Source organism: Natrix helvetica (assembly GCF_964273705.1).
Source record: "Natrix helvetica genome assembly, chromosome: 9".
In the NCBI taxonomy this organism is placed as follows: domain Eukaryota; kingdom Metazoa; phylum Chordata; class Lepidosauria; order Squamata; family Natricidae; genus Natrix; species Natrix helvetica.
In genome coordinates, this window is record NC_138560.1 from 19,283,438 (window position 1) to 19,292,479 (window position 9,042).

The window sequence follows — 9,042 nt, forward strand, 5'->3', positions numbered from 1 at the left end:
GATTTTTGAAATTATAGAGATAAGCATTATATATGTAAATATTGTACTCAACTAGGAAGACCTAAAACCTAAAAGACATTGATCTTGGAAAGCTAAGACGGTTTAGAACTCATTAGTATTTAGATGATCGATTAAATATTAGAAGAATTTAATCAAAATTTACTGGATCATCTCACACCTTAAGCCATACACTATTATTTTTAACCCAGATAATTACTGTTAATATCTGGAAAACACAATGTCTAGGAGGAACATGATTTTCTAACCCCAAACCAAACCAGCCACATTATGTCTCAGCCTAAACCCATTCAGTTGTTTCAGTTATGAACAATTATGACTTCTTATATGAATTTATAAAATGGAAATTAAAAATGAGTTGCTTAGAGAACAAAATAAATTATTTGAAATGAACATTACTTTAAATTCTGTTCTCATATGCCAGTAGCTGACCACACCACCCAATTTCTCTTTAGTTGACTTCTGTCAACTAGAATAAGTAATCAAATTTAAATCCAGCTTTATCTTATAAAACATTTACATTTAATGGGGATGATGATTTCTTGCCTCTTTTCACTGTCCAAGAGATCTGTGTGTCTTAATTGCACGAAATAAGTTTATTTTAGAAAATCGATAAATCCCTTTAGACTAGAGGTGAGCAACTAAGGCAGGGGTGTCCAAACTTGGGAACTTTAAGACTTGTGGACTTCAACTCCCAGAATTCCCCAGCCAGCTGGCTGGGGAATTCTGGGAGTTGAAGTCCACAAGTCTTAAAGTTCCCAAGTTTAGACACCCCTGAACTATGGCAACTTTACAATCTGTGGAGTTCAACTCCCAGAATTCCTGAGCCAGTTGTAAAGTCGCTGTAGTTGCTCATCCCTGCTTTAGACAAAGCGCTATCTACATTTTAAGGAAGATATTTTGAGCCCCAATGTCATGATGCTACTGTGGCCAAAACTGAATTGGGACATGTAACTTCTCTTATTGGTTAAAATTATTTAACCACCATCACCTCGTCTTAGCCCCTCTGATTTTAAATGATGACTTAATTTCATCTTGAGCTACGGCACTGCATGAGAAACTGAAGTGCTATGGGTTCTCACTTAATGCCATCCTAATGATGGGTTATGAATGCGCACAAACCACCCTTAAATAGCACACCAAAGACTTGGGAGCCCAGTCAGACCTGGTTGCCATACCCAGGTATTCCATCTTTTTCTAAGCTGGCTACAATAAGAGCTTCTAAATGCAGAAGAGCCCCAACCTGATTTAATGCCCCCCCCCAACAGCTGTTCCAGCAAGAAAATGATGGGTATCCACTTTGAACAAAACAAATTGCATCTCTGGTGAAGGAATTCCTGAAACATAAGAAATAATACCGCATCTATTAAAATTTCCAGATCACCTACCAGATTACCACAACACTCAATAATTTACCAAGAATGTATTACTATTATTATTCTCTTCCTTCTTAGTATCTATCTCTCCCCACTTACGATTATAACCATGTTGCTTGTATCTTTCAATTTATATTGTTTTTATTTGTTTCCTAGTACGATTTGATAGCTTATTAGTAACCTTGACTATCACTAAGTGTTGTATCTTTTTATTCTTGATGAATGTATTTTTATTCTCCTTATGTACACTGAGATCATATGCACCAAGGACAAATTCCTTGTGTGTCCAATCTCACTTGGCCAATAAAGAATTCTATTCTATTAATTTTATGTACAGTGCCAGGATCCCATCAATGTGATCTTTTTTTTAAAAAAATGTGGCTAAGATTTGCTCCAATTGTAGGATACTTCACACCTTTATCCTACTAGTTTTACAACTGCACTATTGGTTTTTACTGTGGCTTTTACTTCTTGACTGATTTGGTTTCCTTTTGTTTTTGAGCTGTTCTATCGCTCTAATAAAGCACCTTGTCTTGTCTCTTGAAAATACAGTAGATGGAGTTATTTCTCATGATGGCAAAAATAAAAATGTTTGGCTGTTCCCTCTTCCTCGCAAAACTCTTGTCCCCCCAGTTAACCCTCCTGCCTTCTTAGTAAGACCTCCCCATTTGCAAAATTGATGTGACCCCTTGCCCCATAAGAATTGTCTTCAAGCTATCTAAATTGATTGAAAGAATAAGCAGGCACATTGCAGGAATAGCAACCACATTTTTCCTTCCGTTCTGGGGGGATGTGGCTTGCAAACTCCATAAACTGGTTTCGTACAAAGTTGAGTTGCCCCAATGCAGTTGTTACCTGCAAGGATTTTTTCCCCTCCCTAAATGTCAAATGGAGTTGTCATTGCTGTGTATAAAATGAATGCCATGAAGGTTGAGCGAGTGGAAGGGAGAAATCATCCATTCTAGCAAGATTTATTGATTTATTAGTTTGTCAAACATGTACAAGATAGCACACTGATGGTGAACCTTTTTGGCACCAAGTGCCCAAACTGGAATGTGTGTGCATGTGTGTGATTGCGCATGCCAGAGCCCCGGAAACCCAAAGACCAGCTGGCCAGTGCACATATGTCTGTTTTTTGGTTATTTGGGGGACTGTTTTCATGCCATTTTGGGGGTTACTTTGCGGCTGGTTTTGGGCCATTTTCAGGCCAGGTTTTGGGCTATTTTTGGCCTGAAAATGGCATGAAAACAACCTGAAAATGGCATGAAAGCAGCCTGGAAAACAGTCTGAACAATGACCTGTTTTTTGGGCCGTTTTCAGGCCATTTTCTGGTGCTCCGATGACCGTGAAAAGCAGCTGGCGATGGTGTGCGTCCCCACAGGGAGGACTCTGGCACGTGTGCCCTAGGTTCGCCATCACCGAGATATCAGGTATAAGTATGAACATGGACATGAACAAATGAAATGAATACAAATAAATGGGGACAGTAGGACAGGAATGGTAGGCATGCTGGTGTGTTTATGCACACCCTTTTTTACGAACCTCTTAGGAACTGGGTGAGGTCCATGGTAGACAGTTGAAGGTTGAAGCTATGGGGGTTTGAGGATGTAACAATGGAGTCAAATAGAGCATTCCAGGTGTTGACCACTCTGTTGCTGAAGTCGTATTTTCTGCAATTGCGTTTGGAGCGACTTACCTTGAGTTTGTCCGTGTATTATTATAAGATGAATAAAAATATATATATTTAAAAAAAAAACAGAAAAAGTTGCATCCTTTGTAGAGGCCACGTGTCTCTTCGTTGGTTCAATGCGGAAGATTAGAGTAGAAGGATTGCAATCGCCTGGCTGGAAAAGGGAATATCTGGGGAGGGGGCTGAATGAGGAAAGAGCAGAATACAGGCCCTTCAGTTGCAGAGGGGAGGTTTGCTTTCCCTCAGCCTTCCCATCATGGGAATAGACCCTGACAAGAGAGGTCACATCAGCTCTAGAGACAAAAAGCTCACAGGGAGCTGGCCTTGTCATTCGCATGGAGTCTTCCCATCTCTGAGACCTAGATTATAAATAGATGGGCGCATATATTTTTTCTTTCTCTCTCTCTCTCTCTCAAACACAGGCGCCTCATTGTTCAACTGAGTCATGTCTTGTGCTGCCTCCTGGCCAGAGAAAAACGTGGCCTAAAATCCTTCACGGGGCAATGCTTTTACAAGAGCAGCTGAAGGTTGCAAGGTTGAAGGCTGCAAAGAGTTGCAAGATGGTTCAGAAGTTGAAGCAGGAAAGAGAGGGATAAGAAAAAGACAAAAGAAGGTGGCTGAGATTTGAATCCTCTCTTGCAGCCCGTTGCATTTTTAGAGGGAGGAAAGGAGAGGAAGGGATCCAGGCATTAAAAACTGGATCTCATCAGGTGTAAAAGTGGTTCTGGGTTAGGGTCGCCCTAGGATTCTTCTAAAACACGACAAAGAGAAAGCGCATACAATATATTTTTATTTGGGTATGCAGGTAGTCCTTGACTTATCACCACAATTGAGCCCCAAATTTCTGTTGCTAAGTGAGGCATTCCTTAAGTGAACTTTGCCCCATTTTACGACCTTGCTTACCACAATTGTTAAGAGAATCATTGCCCTTGTTAAGTTAGTCATACAGTTGTTAAGTGAGTCCGGCTTCCCCATTGATTTTGCCTGTCAGAAGGTCGCAAAAGGGGATCGCATGATCCTGGGATGCTGCAACCGCCATGAGTCAGTTGCCAAGCACCCGAATTTTGATCACGTGACCATGGGATACTGTAACAGTCGTAAGTGTGAAAGATGGTCACAAATCACTTTTTTCCCCGTTTCAGTAACTTCAAGTGCTCCCTTAATGAACTGTCGAAAGTCAAGGACTATCCAGTACTATACATTCTTTTCAGCCTTTGCAAGTTCTACGAGTCCACAGGGAGGTGGAAACCAAAAGGATCAGTTAAATCAGATTCTTCCCCACCTAGGCAGCCCGTGTTTTTGTGTGAACCCCAGAATTCTCTGTGAGCCCTGCTATCTGGAATTTGAATTTCCACATTTGCAACGTGCAGATATATCCACATGGGATGGCCAAGGAAAAATAGAGTAGAATAGAATAAAATAGAATAGAATAGAATATATGGAATGGAATGGGATAGAATAGAATGAAATTAGGAAAGAATGAAATAGAATAGAATAGAATAGAAAATATGGAATAGAATGGAATGGAATGGAATAGAATGGAATTAGGAAAGAATGAAATACAATAGAATAAAATGAAATTAGGAAAGAATGAAATAGAATAGAATAGAATAGAATGAAATTAGGAAAGAATAGACTCGAATGAAATTAGGAAAGAATGAAATAGAATAGAATAGACTAGAATAAAATTAGGAAAGAATGGAATGGAATAGAATAGAATAGAATAGAATAGAATAGAATAGATTTCTTAATTGGCCAAGTGTGATTGGGCACAGAATTTGCATTTGGTGCATATGCTCTCAGAGTACATAAGGAGAATAAAAGTACATTCATCAAGAATAAAAAGATACAACACGTAGTGATAGCCAAGGTTACTAATAAGCTATCAAATCATACTAGTAAACAAATAAAAATATAAATTGAAAGCTAGAAGCAACACGGTTATAGTCATAAGTGGGGAGAGAGAGACACATACTAGGAAGTAAGTGAAGAAAAGATACATTCGTCACGAATCATAAGGTACAACACTTAATGATAGTCATAGGATACAAATAAGCAATCAAATCATACTAGGAAACAATCAATATAAATAGTAAGGATACAAGCAACAACGTTACAGTCATATGTCATATGTGGGAGGAGATGGGTGATAGGAACGATGAGAAGATTAATAGTAATAGTAAGATAACAATTGCAGAGCTTCAACTCCATCATCACAGCTACCATCTTGACTTTTTTGACAATCCCGTCAGAAGGTGCTTGGTTTTGGAAAGATGGCCCTAAGTGCAACTATCAACTCTCGAAACGACTCTAGCTGAAGCCATATTTTCTTCGCTTCGTTTCTTAGTTGCCCTACTTAGGGGGGGGGGGGGGAGTAGGACTTATGGAATGTAGAATGTTTTCCTCCAATGTGCCAGACATAACAATGATAAGGCTCCTGAGAACCAAGGCCAACTCAGCGTGCTCTAGCAACCGCAGGAAGGAGTGCTGAGAAGTTCAGCACATGCTTGGTTGGCTAACGTGATGTGTGACACAAGGAGATGGGGGGTAGGCAAGATCTCATATTTAATTATGCCAAAAATGGGAATGAATCAGTTTCGTTTTTACCTCTGGTACCGTGCCAATATGATGTACCCAGTAAACTGGATTTTTGAGGTAGTCAAGGCTTCAGAGTCTCGAATTGGTTGGGAGCATTACTTGGAACCATGACAGTAACAGCACAATGATGGAGTTGTGGGACCTTTGGTGATCACCACCCCATTTTAACAGTTCTGTTTTTGAGAGCACAATGAAGAAATAGCAGCCTGTTTCTGCCTCCTCTCCTTCTGGAAGAAATTACACAGAAGTTGCCATATTATGTCTGGTGCAAAAAAAAACCCCCATCATCAACAACAACAACAACAACACAAACACATGCACACACACAGACACCCTGCCATCTTTGGAAGATTTAAAAAAATGGATGGCATAAGTGTTTGTGGATGCCAGTGAATACCTTTTATTTATTTATTTTTTATTTATTTATTTAGTTTGTCACTCGTGTACAAGATAACAGGAATAAGAATAAACATGAATAAGAACACAGGAAATGGGTACAAATAAATGGGGGCAGTAGAACAGGGACGTTGGGCACACTGGTGAACTTACGCACGCCCCTACTGACCTCTTAGGAACGGGGTGAGATCAACAGTAGACAGTTTAAGGTTAAAGTTATGGGGTTTGAGGATGTGACAATACTTTCATCACAGAGAAATGTTTCCTTACTACCCATATATCTGTTGTCACATCAATAACCGTGGTATGTATGTAATTATCTCCATCTTTACAAGCAACCTCTCACGTTTCTCAGACTTCTGCTTTTATGATTCCCCTATTCTGTATCAAGATTGCTTCAGTTTCTGGACAATATTGTGTGTATCTGATCAAGTGAACTTAGTCTGTTCTTTGGTGTCCAAAGTAATGAGATCTTTGGAAGGCATGCAAATTGGTAATTGCCCATGGGACAACTTTCTGACTGGTTCTACAAACTCGAGCCAACTAAGAAGCAGGAGGAAGAGGAAGAAAGAGGAGGATGACATAATACAAAGCCCAGATGTTGAACTAATATTAAGTTCAGAGGTGGAATTCAGCAGGTGCTGACCAGTTCTGGAGAACCGGTAGCGGAAATTTTGAGTAGTTCAGAAAAGCGGTAAATACCACCTCTGACTGGCCCCGCCCCCATCTATTCTCTGCCTCCCAAGTCCCAGCTGATTGGGAGGAAATGGGGATTTTGCAGTAACCTCCTGCCACGCCCACCAAGTCATGCCACCCCCCAAGCCACGCCCACAGAACCGGTAGTAAAAAAAAATGAATCCCACCACTGGTTCACTTCCTATGCAAACTTCCTTCTTTGTAAAATGAGTACATCTTTTCTCCGTCTCCACCCCTGTTTCCAAATGGACATTGGGAAGGATCTATCAATGGATGGGACAAAGAAGGATGGGAGTTTTAAAAGGAATACATTCCTTTGCTTCTTAGCTCAGCCTTATGCATTCTAGGGACAGGAAGCCCAGAAGCTGCATAATTACCCCTATGCAAATGAAGCCAGATCTTCATGCAGAAAGGGAATGCATAGCTTAATCCATTCATTCTCAGCCAATCCAGCATCTTTCTAAAGCACTGGTAGAAAATTTCATTCAAACACAGGGCCTCTTCAAACAGTTCCCAAGGCTTCATTCTGGAGTAAACGGCAATCTGTCTCCTCCTCATTATTTCTGAGATTAAATCCTGTCCCAACTTTTGATTCTGATCCAAAAAGTCTGTAGGCAGCCAGAACTGAATGCATGTAAATCTTTGCACAGTTACTTTTGTTGCTAAATCAACAACAAGCTGACTGTTCGTTCAGCAGTGAAATGAAAGAAGGGGCCAGGGACTAAATGAGCATCTGTTTTTCCTACTCTTAAATAGTAAGTGAAAGGAATTCCTCATTTAAAAAACAACTTTGAACTCCCAAAATTTTTCAGCATTTTTCTCGTGTTTGTGTGTGTGTGTGTGTGTGTGTAAAACCCACAGCTTCTGTAGTTTCTTCATGCTGTTGGAAGAAATGGCCATCTGGATTCAGTTCCAAGTGGGGGGAAAAGACACTGGAAACATGGAGGCTGCTTGGAAAGACGGTTTAATGGTGGACAGGATCACATAGCTTGAGCTCCTGAACAGAAAAGGGGGATCAGATGCTTCCAGATGTTGGGTGAAGAAGAAGAAAAGAGAGAGAGATGCTGAAAGTTCCTGGTTTTATGCCGTCTCTGGCCTTTGATCTTGATGTTGTATTCTGACTCCCATGGAGCCATGCCGGGGCAACTTTGTAGGCTGTCTTGAGTCCAGGTTTGGTTGAGCATTGCTTCTTCCCAGGTGCCTTGTGGTAAGATGGGTAAAGGGCTAATACTATCATGCCTTCATCCCATCACCCTGGAGCTGACAAGAGGGGAGATCTTTGTTATGTAGAATAGACTGACTCAGGCCTTTTAATGGCCCATCGACAAAAGTGAGGGCTATTTAGAATGAGCGTTTCCTTCCTAAAAACACATTTCTCCATTTCTGATCCAGGGAAATATAATATTCTGCCTTTTCAATATTTCCCAGGATATTTCATTTTTCTAGGAGAGGGTTTTTTAAAAAAAAACTTCCTACAATGCCTTACAGATTTTCAGCAGTCGTCTTTTGAGGCAGAAACTCCATAAAAACAGGAGGATTGATGTAAAATCTTCTGCAATCAAGCTCTGCTCCTCCTGGCTTCATAAATGCACCTCTGTTCACTTGGCAACAGGACGGAAGATTTTTGCCCTCGCCTCTTTCTGAGACGTTTCCTGCAATTACATGATTTAATCTATAGCCTTGAGATTCTCTGGTCATCTCCTGGACAACCTACTAATTGGACCTGACCTTGGACAAATGTTTATGCTTTGCCAAAGTGGAAAAATATGAGCCCAGGCCCTCCTCGACTTATGACTGCAATTGAGCCCAACATTTCTGTTCTTAAGGGAGACATTTGTTAACCCTAACAAAACCATGCTTACACATTTGATCCTAGTCTTTCTTTCTAGCCAGATGCAATGCAAAAACAAGTGTGTTCCCCTATCACAGGGGTGTCCAAACTTGGGAACTTTAAGACTTTGCGACTTCAACTCCCAGAATTCCCCAGCCATTCCCAGAATTTTGGGAGTTGAAGTCTACAAGCCTTAAAGTTCCCAAGTTTGGACACCCCTGCCCTAGCATTTAATCTTTGATATAATGTTGCAATTCAATTATTTTCTGAAATGAAGGCAGAATGCATTTGGGAATTAGGCAGCTGGATCATCTCGAGAACAGAAATCCACTTTACAAAAATCCCCAAATATGACATCTGATGGGTTGAGAGATTGGGACAAGTATAATTTTGTCCTTCTGGGTCTATGTACAACCCAGAGTTAAAAGTGCCTGTGT